Genomic DNA, 21,753 nt, shown 5'->3' on the forward strand with positions numbered 1-21,753 from the left:
TCTATCATAGTTGAAGTGTCTTTCCAACAAGAAGATCTAACTATTGTAAATATCTATGCCCCTTACATGGGAGCAGCCAATTTTATAAGCCAATTAATAAAAAAAGCAAAGAAACACATCAACAACAATACTATAATAATGGGGGACTTTCACACACCCCTCACTGAAATGGACAGATCATTTAAACAAAAGATCAACAAGGAAATAAAGACTTTAAAAGACACACTGAACCAAAAGGACTTCACAGATGTATTCCGAACATTCCATCCCAAAGCAACAGAATACACATTCTTCTCTAGTGCCCATGGAATATTCTAATTAATAGATCACACCCTAGGTCAAAAATCGTATCTCAACTGGTACCAAAAGGTTGGGATCATTCCCTGCCTATTTTCATAGCACAGTGCTTGCTTTGAAACTAGACCTCAATCACAAGAGGAAAGTCGGAAAGAACTCAAATACATGGAGGCTAAAGAGCATCCTACTAAAGAATGAATGGGTCAACCAGGAAATTAAAGAAGAATTAAAACGATTTATGGAAACACATGAAAATGAAAACACAACTGTTCAAAATCTTTGGGATGCAGGAAAGGCAGTCCTAAGAGGAAAGTATATAGCAATACAAGCCATTCTCAAGAAACATGAAAGGTCTCAAGTACACAACCTAACCCTACACCTAAAGGAGCTGGAGAAAGAACAGCAAATAAAGCCTAAACCCAGCAGGAGAAGAGAAATAATAAAGATCAGAGCAGAAATCAATGAAGTAGAAACCAAAAGAACAGTAGAACAGATCAACGAAACTAGGAGCTGGTTCTTTGAAAGAATTGACAAGATTGATAAACCCCTGGACAGACTTATCAAAAAGAAAAGAGAAATGAACCAAATCAACAAAACCATGAATGATAGAGGAGAGATCACAATCAACACCAAAGAAATACAAACAATTCTAAGAACATATTATCAGCAACTCTATGCCAGCAAACTAGATAATCTGGAAGAAATGGATGCATTCCTAGAGATGTATCAACGACCAAAACTGAAGCAGGAAAAAATAGAAAACCTTAACAGTCCTATAAGCACCAAGGATATTGAAGCAGTCATCAATAATCTCCCAACAAACAAAAGCTCAGGGCCAGATGGCTTCCCAAGGGAATTCTACCAAACATTTAAAGAAGAATTAATACCTATTCTTCTGAAATGGTTCAAAAATAGAAATGGAAGGAAAACTTCCAAACTCATTTTATGAGGCCAGCATTACCTTGATCCCCAAACCAGACAAAGAACCCATCAAAAGGGAGACTTACAGATCAATATCCTTGATGAACATGGATGTAATGGAGAATTATAGACCAATATCCTTGCAAAGGTTCTCTCCAAAATACTATCCAATAGGATCTAACAGTACATTAAAAGGATTATTCACCACAACCAAGTGGGATTTATCCGTGGGCTGCAAGGTTGGTTTGACATCCGCCAATCAATCAATGTGATACAAAACATTAATAAAAGAAAGAACAACAACCATATGACTCTCTCAATAGATGCAGAAAAAGCATTTGACAAAGTACAGCATCCTTTCTGGATCAAAACTCCTCAGAGTATAGGGATCGAGGGTACATACCTCAATATCATAAAAGCCATCTATGAAAAACCCACAGTGAATATCATTCTCAATGGGGAAAAACTGAGAGCTTTTCCCCTAAGGTCAGGAACACGGCAGGGATGTCCACTCTCACCACTGCTATTCAACATAGTATTAGAAGTCCTAGCCACAGCAATCAGACAACAAAAAGAAATAAAAGGCATCCAAAATGGCAAAGAAGTCAAACTTTCACTTTTTGCAGATGATATGATACTTTATATGGAAAACCCAAAAGACTCCACCCCAAAAGTGCTAGAACTCATACAGGAATTCTGTAAAGTGGCAGGATATAAAATCAATGTCCAGAAATCAGTGGCATTCCTATACACCAACAACAAGACAGAAGAAAAAGAAATTAAGGAGTTGATCCCGTGTACAATTGCACCCAAAACCATAAGATACCTCAGAATAAACCTAACCAAAGAGGTAAAGAATCTGTACTCAGAAAACTATAAAATACTCATGAAAGAAATTGAGGAAGACACAAAGAAATGGAAAAACATTCCATGCTCATGGATTGGAAGAACAAATATTGTGAAGGTGTCAATGTTACCTAGAGCAATCTACACATTCAATGCAATCCCCATCAAAATACCATTGACTTTTTTCAAAGAAATGGAACAAATAATCCTAAAATTTGTATGGAACCAGAAAAGACCCCGCATAGCCAGAGGAATGTTGAAAAAGAAGAGCAAAGCTGGCGGCATCACAATTCCGGACTTCAAGCTCTATTACAAAGCTGTCATCATCAAGACAGTATGGTACTGGCAGAAAAACAGACACATATCAATGGAACGGAATAGAGAGCCCAGAAATGGACCCTCAACTCTATGGTCAACTTATCTTCAACAAAGCAAGAAAGAATGTCCAATGGAAAAAAGACAGTCTCTTCAACAAATGGTGTTGGGAAAATTAGACAGCCACATGCAGAAAAATGAACTGGACCATTTCCTTACACCACACACATAAATGGACTCAAAATGGTGGAGAGATCTAAATGTGAGACGGGAGTCCATTAAATCCTAAAGAAGAACACAGGCAGCAACCTCTTTGACCTCAGCTGCAGCAACTTCTTCCTTGAAACATCGCCAAAGGCAAGGGAAGCAAGGGCAAAAATGAGCTCTTGGAACTTCATCAAGATAAGAAGGCTTTGCACAGCAAAAGAAACAGTCAACAAAACCAAAAGACAACCGACAGAATGGGAGAAGATATTTTCAAATGACGTATCAGATAAAGGGCTAGTATCCAAAATCTATAAAGAATTTATCAAACTCAACACCCAAAGAACAAATGATCCAATGAAGAAATGGGCAGAAGACATGAATAGACATTTTTCCAAAGAAGTCATCCAAAAGGCCAACAGACACATGAAAAAGTGCTCAAAATCGCTCGGCATCAGGGAAATCCAAATCAAAACCTGAATGAGGTACCACCTCACACTAGTCAGAATGGCTAAAATTAACAATTCAGGAAACAAGAGATGTTGGTGTGGATGCAGAGAAAGGGGAACCGTCCTACACTGTTGGTGGGAATGCAAGCTGGTGCAGCCACTCTGGAAAACAGTATGGAGGTTCCTCAAAAAGTTGAAAATAGAGCTACCCTATGTTCCAGCAATTGCACTACTGGGTATTTACCCCAAAGATACAAAAGTAGGGATCCGAAAGGGTACATGCACCCCGATGTTTATAGCAGCAATGTCCACAATAGCCAACCTGTGGAAAGAGCCAACCTGTGGAAAGAGCCAAGATGTCCATTGACAGATGAATGTATAAAGAAGATGTGGTGTGTATATATATATATATGTATATATATATATATGAATGGAGATGTTATGCAGCCATCCATAGGAATGAGATCTTGCCATTTGCAACGATGTTGATGGAACTGGAGGGCATTATGCTGAGCGAAATAAGTCAAACAGAGAAAGACAAGTATCATATGACCTCACTGATATGAGGAATTCTTAATCTCACGAAACAAACTGAGGGTTGCTGGAGTGGGGGGTGGGGTGGGAGGGATGCGGTGACTGGGTGATAGACACTGGGGAGGGTATGTGCTATGGTAAGGGCTGTGAATTGTGCAAGACTGTTGAATCTCAGATCTGTACCTCTGAAACAAATAATGCAATATATGTTAAGATAAAAAAAAAAAGAAGGTAGCAGGAGGGGAAGAATGAAGGGGGGGAAATCGGAGGGGTAGACGAACCATGAGAGATGATGGATTCTGAAAAACAAACTGAGGGTTCTAGAGGGGAGGGGGGTGGGAGGATGGGTTAGCGTCATGATGGGTATTGAGGAGGGCACGTTCTGCATGGAGCACTGAGTGTTATGCACAAGCCATGAATCATGGAACACTACATCTAAAACTAATTATGTAATGTATGGGGATTAACATAACAATAAAAATATTTTAAAATAAAGATAGAACTACCCTACAATCCAGCAATTGCAACATTATGTATTTACACAAAGGATAGAGAAATAGTGATTCAAACTGATACATGAACCCCGTTCTTTCTAGCAGCATTATGAAATATAGTCAAATTATTTAGAGCCCAAATGTCCCGTGAATGATGAATGTATAAAGAAGGTGTGGGAGATACATATTTATATTTGTGGGTTATATATGGGAAATATATATAATAATATTTTCTGAGATATATATAGGATATTTCTATTTATATCTATATATATCCTGTAGATATCTCTCTCTAACCTATAAATATATCCTATATATAGATATTTATACCTGTATAAGATATAGATAGATATACATATATACATCTATCTATAATCTTGCCATTTGCCATGACATGAATGGAGCTAAAGGGTATTAGTATTATGCTAAGTGAAGTAAGTCAGTCAGAGAAATAAAAATAACATGATTTCACTAATATGTGGAATTTAAAAAACAAAACAAACGGACAGAGGGGGAAGAAAAAAAGAGACAACCCAGGAAACAGACTCTTAGCTATAGAGAACAAACAGGTGGTTACTGGAGGGTAGGTGGGTGGGGGGAATGGGTTAAATAGGTGACTGGTATTAAAGAGGGCACTTGTGATGAGCACTGGGTGCTGGATGAATCACTAAATTTTACACCTGAAACTAATACTACATTCTATGTTGACTAAGTGCTATGTAAATAGCAATTTGGAGAAAAAACAAAAAGGAATTGCAACATGGCAATTCACAACTAAAAAATAGTCTTTACAGAACATCCTGGTGCATAGCTTACCAAAGTGAATATTACTAAAAATTAGTACCTTCATTTTTTTTTTCCTGTGACAATCAGGGTAAAATGCACTTGATGTATTATTAGTTTCAGAGATAGAGTCAATCATCTAAAAAAGGAAAAGGCTTTATGAAACTGTCCATGTGATTTCTTTCCTGAATTTTCAATGATCAGCATCCACATAACATAGTCCATACAGTTAACAGGTAGACAGATGATAGATAGATGATAGATTAGATAGATAAATAGATGATAGATATAGATATATGATAGATATTTCATGGCATGTTGACAAAATTTCTCTTATTGTTGTTGTGTGTATTATCTCTTCCCTAAAAATCTATTGTACTTTTACGTAATAAACTACAATAGATCACCGAAAACAAACAAACAGATATCTATGAGGCATAGTAGTCATCCCTTTTGCTTAGGTATCTTGCTTTTGTTTTGTCCTGTACTTTCATTTGGCCCATATTCCTCTGTCTCCTCATTTTTTTCCTAACTCTAAATTTGTTTCTGTGTGCTAGGGATGTCAGCTCTGTCTCCTGGCTTTTTGAAGTAGTGGCCTTATGAAGAGGTCCTGCAGTGATCCCCGGTGCAGTGTCCTATGTTCACCAGAACCCTGCCTTTCAGGGGTGTCTTCTATGTGGGTTGTGTAAGCTGTGCTGTTGTGGTTTACCCACTTGTTCCTTCATTCCAGTCACCTGTGGTGGCTCTCTGCCTGTTTTGGGCAGGGTTTGACCCCTGTGGTGTAAGTGGACCTGTCTGGAGCCACCTTGGACTTGACTTGAGTCAGCCCAGATATTTGCCATAGATGTAGTAGCATCAGGCTACAGGGTGCTTTCCCTGTGTTGTCCATGTAGAAGATTTCATTGGCAGGCACAGCCTGTAATCAAGCCAGTTGTCTGCCTACAGCTCACTGCTGAGGCTGCTGTCTCACGGGTGTGTGTGATTATCTTTCTTTGTCTATGGCAGAGGAGTTCCTTTGGAAATGGTCTAGTCCTTCTCAGGTTGGATGGGTTCTGCCCAAGAGAGTATTAGAGGAGACATACCCCCCACCTGGGGAGGGTCAGGACACGCAGTGTTTGTAAGGTTTGTTTTCTGGTCTTCTGATGACTGCCTGGCTAGAGGGGTGGATCCACCAAAGCATGGGCTGGTGGGTTTCACTGCCAGGAGGATAAGTAGTGACTGTTTCAAACTTGGTCCCTCTGGTTTTCAAAGCAAAAAGATATGGAGATTTGTCCTCCCCATGGGGGCTCCCCAGTGTGATAGTGTTTCTCTCCCCTATCCATGCCAATGGGTCCCTTCCTTTCATGGGAAGTCCCAAGGTCCCTTTAGCTTCACTGCCATCTCTGCCCTTCCTATCCTCTTCAATGTTCCCTCTTCTCTACATTTAGTTTTGGGGTTCGTTCTGCCAACCTTTGGCCTTTTTCTGAGTTATTTACATTGATGTGAGTGTTATATAGTTGTATCTGCAGGACAAGGTGAGCTTAGGGTCGTCCTACTTTCCCATCTTCCCAGCAATCGACCTCTTGCTGGTTTTAAAGTTCACTCTTTATCATTACATTTTGCTATTTTAAATATAATGTGCCTTGGTATGGACCTCCTTGGGTGGATTTTGTTGGGGGCTCTGCCTTCTGGAAGTGGATGTCTGTATCTTTTCCCAGAGTAGAAACATTTTCAACTATTCCTTCTGTCCATTTTTCTCACTTTTTTCCTTCTGGGGTATTTATAATGTTAATGTGATTACACTAGGTGATACTGCTGAGTTCTTTTAACCTATTCTCACTTTGTAATTTTTGTTGTTGTTGTTGTTCATCTGTTTGCTTTCCACTACTCTGTCTTCCAGCTCACTGATCTATTTTTCTGCCTTTTCTAGTCTACTATTTATTCCCTCTAGTGTATATTTAATTTCATTTGTTTCATTCATTATCTTTGGTTATTTTTTGTATGATCTATCTCTTTGTTAAAGGTCTTACTGTGATCTTGCACTCTTCTCAATTCCAATAAGTATCTTTATGACCATTACTTTGAATTCTTAATCAGTCATATTGCTTGTCTGTCTCTCTGTGTGTGTTTCTCTGTATTAGGAAAGTCAGCTATGTTTCTTGACATTACACGTAGAGGTTTTATGAAGGAGAGCTCTGGGGGTGCCCTACAGTGTAATGCTCCCTGTTCACCAGATCCAGGTGCTTCAAGGATGTCTCCTTTGTCGTTGCTGGCACCCTATGTCGTCACTGAGCTGCAGGTGCCTTCAGCCTAGTAAACTTCATGGTCTACTTTGCTTGTTTTTTTTTTTTTTTTTTCAGATTTAGTGCATGTATTTTTAAGAGCCCAGTCTGGGGCCACCATGGACTTGTAGTCAGGTAGTGTCAGTAGTCAGCTCAGATGGCTGTCCTCTTCCTGCAGGCTGTGTCTGGTTGGATCTATTATGAATAGCCCTGGTGTGAACATTCTAATAATTGTCTTCGAGAACACACATACATGTATTTCTGATGGGTATTTCCCTAAGAGTAGAATTGTTAGATGATAAATTCTGTGTTTATTAGGGTGAAAAATTACAGCTATATAACACATGGAAAAATGTAGGCATTACAATAAAATTGGAAATCTTTTAGAATAAATGGTATGCAGATAAGCTATGTCTGACAAGAAACTAATAAGCATGAGTGATATTATGAAGGAAAAATGCAAATAAATAAATTTAACAAGATTGCTATATGCATAATTATTAAAGTAAATTTTATTCCTATACTTGTAAATTTAATATAATTTTCACTAAACCCCTTCAGTTTGTGTGTGAATATGAACATTTTCAAGTTGACCATAGAATTAATAAATTTATGCAAATGTCAAAATAGCTCAAAGAAAATTTATAACTCATAAAATGAGAACATTTACATTAAGAGATATCAAAACCTATAATAAGTTACAATAATTGATCATTGTATTGGTTCAAATATAGACCAATGCAATAAATTAGGCATTGCAGATATGGATTTGTATATATATTGATAATTTACAACAAAGATGGCCATTTAGGTCAATGAAGGGGAAATTCAGTTCATTAAACCTGTTGTATCAACTGTACACTCATGTGTAAAAGAATAAACGCTCATTCTTCCATATCATTTGCAAAATATAAATAAATGTAAATCCAAATTTCCTTAGATCTAAGCGTTTAAGGTAAAACAATAAAGCATCAAGAAAAAAAATTAGGCCAATATTTTCATGAGCTGGGAGCTGAGAAAACATTCTTCAATATGACAAAATCACACTAATCATAAAGAACAATACTGATACATCATACTATAATAAGCAAAGATTGGTAAAATATCTTCTTAAAAATAATTATTTTATTCTTACTGAATATTTTGTAATAAACTCATCTCTGACAGTTTCCTTCAAAAGGATACCTATTCTTCACATGGTCCAATTTTTAGTTTGTGTAATTTGCAGAGCTAGAACAAGTTACTCAAGATTCAGAGGTTCTTGAATAAACGGGGTAGTAGGTATATTTGAGGAGGATCCATAAATCACTACCTAAATGCATATGGTGAAAATCTTCTTGCTAGCTTTCCCCAAAGTGTCCTGAGGCCATTTGCAATGGTAACTTTGCTTTGGGGAAAGGGAACTATCCAGATTCATGAACATCACTAAACTGAATTATAGATTCGGTGCAATCGAGATTTGCCTCTCAAATTGGAATATCAATTTTAAGAAAAAAAACTAAGATTTTTTCTTGTAAGAGTGGAGATACATTGTGCCATCATTCCCTATTGTGTTGACTAGTAACTCATGACAATGTACTTTCCTTAGCAAAATCTGATGATACATGAATACAGGTGACTGAATAAATGCAGACATGTGGCTTCTTCGTATATTTATAAGCTGATCCCCGCCTGGAATTTTATGGTGCAATGATTTTATTACTTTACTTTTTCATGTATGACCATATGTTCCTTGGTGCTTAAACATGCTATTAGTATCTGAAGCAGCATTTACGCTTCTCCTGACTTTTATAAATTTCACTTCCTGCAGACTAAAGCAAGGATGCAGAACAGCTGAGCAGGCACCTAGAACAGCAGTATATCTAGAAATAATAATACAATTATAATCATTTGATAGTGGAGAGAACATTGTATTCATCACTATGTGTACAATAAAGACTATTTAATATAGATGAAAAAGCTAATTTGCTGAGTATGTAAGTAGGTAGTGATGTCATGTCAGAGAGGAGCCTATCTATAGGAGTCAACATATGAACAAATTATTTCCAAGGAACAAGGTTCTATTGAACTGCTGAAATAAGCTTCTTGTTTGGTGTGTTTTGTTCTTTTTGGTTTAATGAGAAATGGGGAAATATGACACCAGAGGCAATTGCTCCATAACAGTATGATGTTTGTACCTTAATAAACATCTTTCTCTATATTTATTTACCCTATTGTAGTAATTCATTTTCCTCTAAATAAATATGGAATATATACAATGTTGAGTTGACAGCTGCCAAAATATTAACTATCTGACATGGAGATTCATTTCTTTTGTGTGTGTGTGTGTGAGATGTGTTTGCTTAAACTAACTTTTTACATTGGATCAGATATTGTAGGACAATATTTTATGTTTCCTTTCCTCTCTCATGTGAACCAAAGAGTACTAAAGGAGGTAAAGGGACATCTCAAATCCCTCTCAGTTCACCCTTTGGGTTCAAACTCCCATGTGTGGGACACAGATTATTTCCCTGGTGGTGGAACAATAGTCATTTCCCCTGTGTGGGGTGGTGAACTGAGGACAGGGAGGCTGCCCTCTACTTAGGAGGAGCTCAGGCCTACTCAGCAACCATGTGGTTGGGTTGGGCTGCACATATAGGTAGATAAGTGGTTTTATTACAGGGTTAATTTTTACTTATTTTCTATTGGGATAGTTTGGGTTTTTTTTTATGTTTGTTTTCTTTTGAGTGTCTAATAAAACTAGGTTCCTCTTGGGTGTGGATAAATATCGAAAGGTTTTATGTCCACACTGGAGTAGTGCAGTTTATATAGAATGACAATCAAATAAAAATACTAATAACAACGGCCATTATTAAAATTAATACTTGTTGACTGTTTGTCGTATGTCAGGCAACACTGTTAAGTTACTTACCTGCATTAAATAATTTAATTCTTAAAAGTCACCCTCAGTATTAGGTGCTATGATGAGACACGATAGAAAGTTCAGAGTAAACTTCTGAGTAAATAAAGCAAACATTAAGTTCCTGTTCTCCCATCTGGACAGAGTAAACCAGGTTTCCCCAGGTGCCCTCCATCTGTACAAGTCACTTCCACCACAGGCTCCATGTATGGATTCCTAAGGACATATCTCCGTGTTTATACCATGGGCAACATTTGAAATTTAATTTTCACATAACCATCATAAATAATTTACTTTTCTTCTAACATAATACACTTAAAATAGTTTTCTAACAAAGCAGCAAGTGAAAATAAAAGCAATGAATTGATAAACACGATGAAAACTTACTCAACTGGAATCACAGGCAGATTTGGAGCTAAAGAAACTGAATATTTGAAGACTCTCACTTGCATAGACTCTTTCAAAGACATATATGAATTTTGTATTTGTATTTGTTTTTATTTTTTTCCTTAGGGAGATCTTCCAAAACAGTGCATGATCCGGAGTTCTCAAACCTAGATTTGCCCTTTAATATTCCAGAAATATTTCCTTAGTGATTGGTTTTAGGCAAGGGCTAAACATCAAAGGGATTTCTCCTTATTTTAAAATCAGATGTTTGGATTCAAGTGTCAATGTTTTTGTCTAAAACTGTTAATGCTTGTCTCCTTAAAGGAGGTATTTTGTTTGTTAGATTTCTGTTTTGTTTTGTTTTATGAAATTGTTTTAAGGTATTTTATAGGAAAGTGATAGGACAAGTTACCATTTTTTTAAAACTGCATATTGTAGTTGGGAGAAAGGAAGAGAAGACATATGTACTTATTTAATAGGAAGTTACATCCCATTAAGATCAAGCTGGAAAAACATGTGTATATTTCCTCAAAAGTGTAACCTATCTCATCTTGCTCCTTGTTCTCGCATATACAGTCTATATTTATATATAATCATTATTCATATATAAAATTGACATGTTTTATATTTCATATTATATTAAATATAAAAATGTTTAATAATATTTATCATTAAGTACATAAATATATTTTATAATAAATATATATTTTAATATATAAACGTATGTTTGCTTTTCCTTGAGCAAAGGGGTTGCCTTATGTTATCTCATAGAATTACCTACAGAGATTGGTTAGAATTCAATGTGTCTTTAATATTCCAAATTTAATGTATCTTGATTCTATGGAATAATATTAAGTGAGTGCCACACCATTATCTAACTTCTTGTTTATGAACTTGGGCACAAAGAACCCTGATTGGTTACACTAGTGTTCAACCTGTGGACTTTCAGAAAGGTGAGGCTCCTACCTCCCTAACCATGTTCATCTTCTTCAGACTATTTTTAGGAAAAAAATGTTGCTATGTTTACACAAAACATCTCCTGATTCATGGACATCCTCTGGTCTATATACATATTTAAAGGTAAAATAGAATTAAGTAATATTTTTGCAACCCTATGAGTTAAATGTTATTGGATTGTTTTTTGTTTTCCATTTGAACAAATATATTTTGAGAATTCACCCTGATCTCTCTTTATTTTTATTTTTTTTGTGTGATAGTAGCAGATCTAACAAAAATCATCTGCAACGAAGACAATGCACTTAAGTGTGCCCTAGAGATGAAATTTTTCCTAAAGTTCTTATGCAAACAATATATGAGGTTTCACCATGATTAGGCAGTGAGTTCATTTAATTTCAGATGTTAAAAGTTTTACATTATGGTTGAAAAAGTTACTTTTATGTTTAAATTCTACTTTCAACTGAATTTTTACACTAATGATGGAAGGCTTATTGTCTAACTTAAAAAAATAACAACAATCTTACAAATTCATCATGTGGTAATAGTCGCTAACAGGTTTCAAATTATAGATTCTAAAAGTTTTCTTTTTCAATTATTTTTCTGTTTCTTTGCAGCAGTGCCTCTCATTGAATAGCTTAATTATTAAGAATACATGTGGTTTGGGTGCCTGGGTGGCCCAGTCAGTTAAGCATACAACCCTTGGTTTCAGCTCAGGTCAGGATCTCAGGTCTTGAGATGGAGCCCCCACTAGGCTCTGAGCTCAGTGTGGAGACTGCTTAAAACTCTCCCTCGTAGGCGCCTGGGTGGCTCAGCTGGTTAAGCGACTGCCTTCAGCTTAGGTCATGATCCTGGGGTCCCAGGATCCAGTGTGCTTCTCCCTCTGACCCTCCCCCATCTCGTGCTGTCTCTCACTCTCTCTCAATTAAATAAAATCTTTAAAAACAAAACAAAACCAAACCTCCCTCTCTTTCTCTACCCCAGCCCCCAGGCTCATGCACGTTGCTTTTCCTTCTATAAAATAAATGAATACATCATAAAAAAGAAGAGTATACATGGTTCTTTCTATATAACACTTTGCTATAGATGATCCTCAAGTAATATAATTTTATTAAAAATATATTCAAGAAATTGGTGTGACTTTCTTAGTACTACACTAAAACGGTAGCAGGAAATCATTTTTATATCTAATTTTGCACATCCATATTTCATTCCTTGATTAATATTTCAATTCAAGTAAAATATCCTAGAAGAATGGACTTTATATGAGGCAATATATATCAGTGGAAATGAATTTGAAATGTTTTATTTAATGAAATAAAATTTATATGTCTGTTTATCTGGTAGAAAACATACTTTCAAGACTAGATCTTTTTTAAAAATTTTATTATTATTATTATTTTTTATCAAAGACATGGTTTTGTGAAGACAAAGATCTACCATTCACAGGAACAGCACTTCAGCCATCCAGTAACTGTTTAGGCTGCTGATTCCATTGAAGTAAGTTAGAAGAAATTGTAGTGCCTTGATGAGTTTACCACAACTCACATTTCGAAGTAAAACCTGCCACTAGTCTCAGACATTATATGTAAAAGTGTGTGTTTCAATCCAATGATGATGTAGACTAAATTGCATTTTTACATGCCTATATTTTTATAGGCATACTTCTGAACTGGCTAGGTTATAGTGATATTACTTAAGTGATTGGGCAAAAAGAATATAGAAGTATGAATTTGAGATTTATCTGGTCTTATATTGACTTTAAATCATCTCAAGTCTATGAGGACAAAGCGGTTGTGGGTCATCTTGGCGAAGTAACATAGAATCAAGTTTAAGTCGTAGCCCAGTGTGTCCTCTCCCTGAGAGAGCATGACCTCCAGGATCCTTATCTTCTTTTTTTCTTTTAAGATTTTATTTATTTACTTATTTATTTGAGAGAGAGAGGGAGCACGAGCAGTGGGAGGGGCCGAAGGGGTGGGATGAGCGGAGTGGGCGAAGGGTTAGAGGGGGAGGGGCTAGCAGACTCCCTGCTGATCAGGGAGCCCAAGTCAGGGTTCAATCCCAGGACCCCAAGTCAGACACTTAACCAACTGAGCCACCCAAGCACCCCAGGATATTTGTATTCCTAACTGGAGTAGGAAACATGTACATTTCTTCCTCATTTTATCATCAGAATTTTACATTATGCCTAGCAATAATCATATTCAACAATATTTTTAGAATGATCAGAGGTTGTAAAATAGGTAAAGTATTTCAAAAATGCAAATACATGGTGATAAAAATATGCAGTTCTATTAAAATAAAATATTTAAGGGCACCTGGGTGGTTCAGTCAGTGAAGTGTCTGACTCTTAATTTTGGCTCCGGTCATGATCTCGGGGTCCTGAGATAGAGCCTTGTGTTGGGCTCCATGCCCAGCATGGATTCTCTCCCTCTTCCTCTGCCTCTCTCTGAAAAAGAAAAAATGAAAATAATAAAATTAAAAATTAAATTAAATTAAGATTTTGTAAGTTGTATAACCCCACAACAGTGATGGTTATTAAAAACATTATTTGGGGGGCTCCCGGGTAGCTCAGTTGTTAAGCGTCTGACTTTAGCTCAGGTCATGATCCCAGGGTCCTGGGATCGAGCCCCTCGTTGGGCTCCCTGCTCAGTGGGAAGCCTGCTTCCCCTCTCACACTCCCCCTGCTTGTGTTCCCTTTCTCACTGTGTAGCTTCTCTCTCAGAAGCGGCTCTCTATAATAGATACAATTACAAAGTTAATTGCTTATTTGACAATTTGTTTAAGTAGAAATTTGTGACTTTCAATTTATGGATCTAAGAGTAGGAAACTAGTTCCCAAATCTACCAAGGTTGTGAATAAACATGGGAATAGCGTTTCTTCTCTTGCTGACAGATGTTCTGATTTTGGCATAAAGCACACTTTAAGTGCATGTGATTTTAATTTTTTTAACTCATATTAAAGTCCATTATCATTAATGCACTGGAACTGCATTTACTTAGACTCCTTTAGGATAGGAGTCTGGACTTGTTTACATATGTTGGTGGGTATAGTATGAAAGCTGTTAATTCTAAATATATTTATTTTATATTAATGCCAATTGAACTTTCCTTTAGAATTTCTCCCAAACCAGGGAACTGACTAGGGATATTGGAGGAGGAGGAAGAAGAAGAGGCTGATTGGTAGGGAAATCTTACTTTGTGTAGAAAGGAGATTCAGCATGCCTTTTAGGTGGTTCTAAGCTAAACACTCATTTTTCTCTTTTCCTACATCTATCATGTAAAATACTGTTATTTATGTACTTACAATCCATTCTAGGTGACGTAGCCTAAAATGAGCACTTTAAATTTATGAAAAATTTTAACAGCATTTAATGTTGTTGATACTTAGCAGAGTATTATCTTTTGGAAAGAGAGGAGAGAGAAAAACTGTTTAGTTTTGGATATTTTTAACAAAAGGCCTAAGAACTATGTCCTTTTTGTAAAGAAAAATATCTATTATTTATACATATAGTAAAATTTATTTGTAGTTATATAAATAAATCTGTATAAACTTTACATATATATTCTAATTTGACAGGTTAATTTAAACGTTATTTACTTATATAAAGTTTACACAATTTATATTTATAAATATACATATATATGTACATATGTATACTAATTGGACAGAATTTTTTTAAGATTTTATTTATTCATTTGAGAGAGTGAGAGAGCACAAACAGGAGAGGCAGAGGGAGGAAGAGAAGCAGACTCCCTGCTGAGCTGGGAGCCCAATGTGGGGCTCAATCCCAGGACCCTGAGATCATGACCTGAGAGCCAAAGGCAGATGTTTAACCATCTGAGCCACCCAGGTGCCCCAATTTGACATAAATTCAAAGTATATTTAATACTGCTAGAACTTCATGGGCAATCAATTGTGGTTGACGTGTCTGACGACAAAGACAAGTCAGCTAAAAGAAGGGAAGTTGCTGAATAACCACAGTCTGAAAGTTGTATTGCATGTAAAGTTTCAGATTATACCCAGAACATCCATGTACTAGTCTCTAAATATTAAAAGAACTATATTAAGAGAAGTTTTTATCATTATATTTTGGAGAGAATAAGGGTAGGGTATAGTCTAGATCTTTTACTTGGCTGACAGAAATGGTATGGAGGCATACTTCCATTTAAGATTATGTCATTTTTGTTAATTAAGCATATAAGATTTTTGAATGGGTTATCATCAATAGGCAATAACACTATGTATGTGTATTTGTGTGTTATAAGTGTGTGTAAAACCTGCAAATAGTTTCCATAACTCCTTTTTTGAGTACATTCATCTTATATCATCAGGTCATTGATTTTGTATTTCCTTTTCACTTTTTATAATGTGCTCATAATTCCAAATTACTGTGATAAGGGATACTATTAACATTATTATACCAAAGATGTGTTTCATAATTAGAATTATTTACTGAAAAAGTTACCAATTATAAAATTATTAGTTGAAAAACTATGAAAATGATTTAAGTTCATGATATTTAAGCAATTTTTAAAATATTTGTGTTACCAAAAATGTGTTATTGCACATTTAACCATGAAAGAAAGCAAGAGAAGAAAGCATTAGAGAAAAAATACAAAAGCATCCACAAAACAAGTGATAAAAATATATACATATGTATTTAATTATTAATAAATACATAAATAAATAGATATACAAACAATTTGAGTGTAAATGGGGTAATGGCTCCAGTCAGAAGACATATTCTGTAAGAATGGATTAAAAAAAAAAAAAAACAAGAGCCATTTATATGCTGCCTATAAGAGACTCATTTTAGCCCTAAAGATACTTATAGATTGAAAGGAAAGGGATGCAGAAACATCTATCATGAAAGTGGTGTCAAAAGAAAGCTGGAGTAGCAATACTTATACTGGACGAAATAGACTTGAAACCGAAGATTGTAACAAGATACAAAAAACGGCACTATATAATGGTAAAGGAGGTAATCCAACAACAAAATATAAGTTATAAATATGCACCCAACATGAGAGCACCCATATCTATAAAACACTTAATAAGAAACATTAAGAAACTAATTCATAGTAATACAATAGGAGTAGAGGACTTTAAAACTCCACTTACATCAAAGGACAGATCATCCAAACAGGAAATCATCAACTTGGGGCTTCTGGGTGGCTCAGGCAGTTAAGTGTCTGACTCTTGATTTAGGCTCAGGGCATGATCTCAGGGTTGTGAGAGGAAGCCCCCGTGTCAGGCTCCACTCATGGAGCCTGCTGAAGATTCTCCCTCTCCCTCTCCCTCTGCCCCACTCTCTAAATAAATAAATAAATAAATAAATAAATAAATAAATAAATAAATAAATAACAAGGAAACAATGGCTTTGAATGAACACTCGACCAGATGGATTTAACAGAATTATTCAGAGCAGTCCATTCTAAAACAGCAGAATACACATTCTTTTCAAGTGCACATGGTATATTCTCCAGAACAGATCACATATTAGGCCACACAAAAAGCATCAACAAATTCATAAAGATCAAAGTTATTCCATGTATCTTTTTTGACCACAATGCCATAAAACCTAGAAATCAACCACAAGAAAAATAGACAAACAAAGAAAGAAACAAAACCAAACACAAGAAAAATTCCAGAAAGTCCAAAAATACATTGGGGTTAAATAGCATGCTACTAAACAATGAATGGGTCAACCAAGTAATCAAAGAACAATTTAAAAAGTCCTTGGAAACAAAAGAAAATGAAGACAATACTGTCCAAAATACATGAGCAAAAGATGTTCTAGGAGGGCAGTTTATAGCAATACAGGCCTACCTCAATAAGTAAGAAAAATCTTAAATAAACACCTAACCTTACACCTAAAGGAACTAGAAAAAGAATTCAAACAAACCCCAAACTAGCAGAAGGAAGGAAACAGTAAAGATTAGAGCAGAAATAAATGAATTATATAGAAAATGAATAAACAATAGAACAGATCAACAAAACCAGGAGTTCTTTGAAAAGATCAACTAAATTGATAGTTCTAGGGGCACTTGGGTGGCTCAATAGGGTAAGTGTCTGACTCTTGATTTTGGCTCAGGTCATGATCTCAGGGTTGTGAGACTCAGACCCGTGTGGGGCTTCCCTCCCAGTGAGAAGTCTGCTGGAGATTCTCTCTCTGCCTCTCCCTTTGCCCCTCCCCCCATTCTCTCACAAACTCTCTCTAATATTTTTAAAAATTGACAAAGTTCTAGCCACCCACTTCAAAAATAAAGTGAAAGGACACAAAAATCAAACATGAAAGAGGAGAAATAAACAAAACCACAGAAATACAATTATAAGAAAATATTATGAAAAGCAACATGCTGACAAATTAGCCAAAACAAACAAACAAAAAAGATAAATTCCTAGAAACATATAACCTGCCAAAACTGAAGCAGGAAGAAATAGAAAATTTGAATAGATTGATTTCAACAAGTTGACTGAATCAGTAAAAAAAAAACTCCCAAGAAACAAAATTATAAGACCATTTGGCTTCACAGGTAAATTCTAACAAAAATTAAAAAAAAAAACACCAAAAAACTGTTACATCTAATCCTTTCAAATAATTCCAAAAAATAGAAGAAAAGAAAAACTTCCAAATTTATTTTATGAGGCCAGCATTACCCTGATACCAAAACCAGAAATATAAACCACTAAAAAAGAGATCTACAGGTTAATATCTCTGATAAACATAGATGCAAAAATCGTCAACGAAACACTAGCAAACACAATCCAACAATACATTAAAAATATCATTTTATTCCAAGGATGCCAGTGTGGTTCAGTATTTACCCGTCAATTAACATGATACATAACATCAGTAAGAGAAAGTTTAGAAATCACATGATTATTTCAAAAACACAGAAAAAGCATTTGACGAGGTACAATATCCACTGATGATAAAAAACCTTCCACAAAGTAACTTTAGAGGTAACATATATAGAGACATTATAAAAGCTATATATGAAACCCCACAAGAAACACCATACTCAATGAGGAAAAACTGAGATTTTTCTTCTGTGGTCACGAACAAGACAGCAATGTCCATCCTCACCACTTTTATTCAGCATAGAACTAGAAGTCTTAGCTACAGCAAATAGACAACAAAAATAAATAGAAGGCATCTGAATTGGTAAGGAAGTAGTAAAACTTTTGTTATTTGCAGGTAATGGTACTGTATATAGAAAACCTGAAAAAAAAAACACCAAGAAAATACTAGAACTGATCAATTACTTCAGTAAAGTCACAAGATACAAAATCAATATGGAGAAATCCACTGCATTTCTACATACTAATAATAAAGTAACAGAAAGAGAATTTAAGAAAACAATCCCATTTTCAGTTGCACTAAAAACAATAAAATGCCTAGGAATAAACCTAACTAAAGAGGTGAAAGAATTTTACTCTGAAAACTATAAAACACTGAAAGAAATTGAAGACAAAACAAAGAAATGAAATGGCTTTCCATGCTCATGGATTGGAGAACAAACACTGTTAAAATGTATTACCCAAAGCAATCTATACATGTAATGCAATCCTATCAAAATTCCAATAGTATTTTTCACAGAAATAGAAAAAAAAGTCCTAAAATTAAATGGAACCAGAAAAGACCCTAATAGCCAGAAGAGTTTTGAAAGAGAAATATTACACTTCCAGATTTAAATTATATTATATTGCGTTTTAATATAGACAGTATGTTACTGGCACAAAAACAGACACATAGATCAACAGAACATAACAGAAAAAAATAAACAAACACAATTTTAGAGTCAATCAATCTTCAAAAAATCAGGAAAGAATGTCCAGTGGGCAAAAGAACATTTCTTCAACCATGGTGCTGGGAAAAGTGGTCAGCTACATGGGAAAGAATGAACTGGATCACTTTCTTATGCCATACACAAAAATAAATTCAAAATGAATTAAAGACCTAAATATGAGACCTGAAAACTAAAAAATGCTAGAAGAAAGCACAGGCAGTAATGGCTCTGACATCAGCTGTGGCAACATTTTTCTAAAAGTTTATTTTTTCAAGATTTTTTTGCTGATTTGACAGAGAGAGAGAAAGAGATAAGAAGAACAGGAACACAAGCAGGGGGAGTGGGAAAGGGAGAAGCAGGATTCCCGATGAGCCAGGAGCCTGATGTGAGGCTCAATCCCAGGACCCTGGGATCATGACTTGAGCCAAAGGCAGACGCTTAACGACTGAGCCACCCAGGCGCCCCTAGCAGCATTTTTCCAGATAGATCTCCTGAACAAGGGCAATAAAATATAAACTACTGGGACTACCTCAAAATGCAAAGCTTCTGTACAGCAAGGAAACAATCAACGAAAATTAAAGACAACCTCCAGAATCACAGAAGGTATTTGCGAACAGCTATCCAATGAAGGGTTAATTTCCGAAATATATAAAGAACTTACACAGCTCAACTCCCAATAAACAAATCATCCAATTAAAAATGGACCGAAGACATAACAAACATTTTTCCAAAGAAGACGTCCCATTGGCCCACAGACACATAAAAAGATGGTCAATATCATCATCATCAGGGAGACTCAAATCAAACTATAATGAGATACCACCTCATACCTGTCAGAATGGCTAAAATCAACAACGACACAACGAAAGAACAAGTGTTTGTGAGGATGTGAAAAAGGAACCCTCTTGCACTATTGATGAGAAAACAAGCTGGTCTAGACACTGTGGAAAACAGTATGGAATTTCCTCAAAAAGTTAAAAACACAACCACCGTACAAGCCAGTAACCACACTCCTGGGTATTTACCCAAAGAATTCAAGAACACTAATTGAAAGGGACATATACACCCCTATGTTTACAGCAGCATTATTGACAATTGCCAAAATCTGGAAGCAGCCCGAGGGTCCATCTGTAGATCAGTAGATCAATAAGTTGTGGTATGTATGTAAACACACATGCACATACATATATACCATATAAATATATATGTATTTATATATATATATATATATATATATATTATAATACACACACACACATACTCACACACACAAAAACGGAATATTATACAGCCAAAAAGTAATGAGATCTTGCCATTTGCAACAACATGGATGGAGCTTGAGTGTATTATGCTAAGTGAAATAAGCTGGTCAGTGAAAAGAGATACCATAGGATCTGTATATTAACTATGGTAGAATGGAAAAATTAATAATAAAAAATAAACTGGGAATAAAAAGAAAGAGATGGCTTTATTTATTTTTAATTTTATTTCAGTATAGTCAAAATGTAATATTGCATTAGTTTTAGGTGCAAGAACTTGAGATTCCACAAGCTTAAATATTATGCTGCTATGCTCACCGCAAGTGCAGTTACCATCAGTCGCCATACAACAGAATTACAATATCAGTGACTATGTTCCCTATGCTGTGCCTATTAATAAACCCAATTAAAAAATGGGTTTATTAATTATTGTAGTGTGGGGAGCACCCATCTTAGGGGAATCATAGGACATCTCAACATGAAAATTATAGAAAGAATATATAATGTTTAGGTTTGTGTTAGGTGATTGTGCAAGGCTTTTAGGAAGTGGGGTTTGCTTTGGATTGCTGCTGTCAGCAAGCATGAGGAATTCTATGACTGGCTGTCTTAATAACTCTTACATAGGTGAACCCTATCAGAGCAAGGCTAACACAGTCACTGGTAACAAAGCCACAGTCATTCATTTGGAGGAAAGGGAAATGCTCAGTAGTTTTTTGACTTGGGTGATGTTCGTGTTGTGTCTGTGTTCACACAGGATCGGGCAGGGTCTTGTTTTTGCCGTGGTCCATCATGGGCACAGAGTTGCTGTGTTCAATATTCAATATTGATGGTATTAGTTTCCTATTGCTGATAGAACACATTACTCTACCCTTATTAGCTTTCAAAACACCAGTTTATTTCCTTACACTTCACGGGGTCAGAAGTCTGAAATTGGTCTCACTGAGCTAAAATCTAGTCATTGTCAGGCTGCATTTCCTCTGGAAAATCTAGAATAGAATAGTTTCCTTGCCTTTTCACTCTCTAGATATCTCCTGAGCTCCATGGCTGGTGCCTTCCTTCCCTGACTTTTGAGGTCAGCAACATTGAGCTGAAACCTCACACTGTCATTTCTATGATTCCTTCAATGTCCTGCTCCCACATTTAAAGACCCTCGTGATTAGTTTGGGGTTCACATTGCTATCCTGCATAATCTCTCTATTTTAAAGTCAAGTGATTAGCAACCTTAATTCCATCTGTAACCTGGACTTTACTTTGCCATATAAACCAACATATCCACAGTGTACAGTGAATAGAATACAGACATCTTTTTGCCCCATTTTTCCATTTGTATGGTCACCATGGCTTTCTGTGACAT

Source organism: Neomonachus schauinslandi, chromosome Y, assembly GCF_002201575.2.
Source record: "Neomonachus schauinslandi chromosome Y, ASM220157v2, whole genome shotgun sequence".
NCBI classification, from domain to species: domain Eukaryota; kingdom Metazoa; phylum Chordata; class Mammalia; order Carnivora; family Phocidae; genus Neomonachus; species Neomonachus schauinslandi.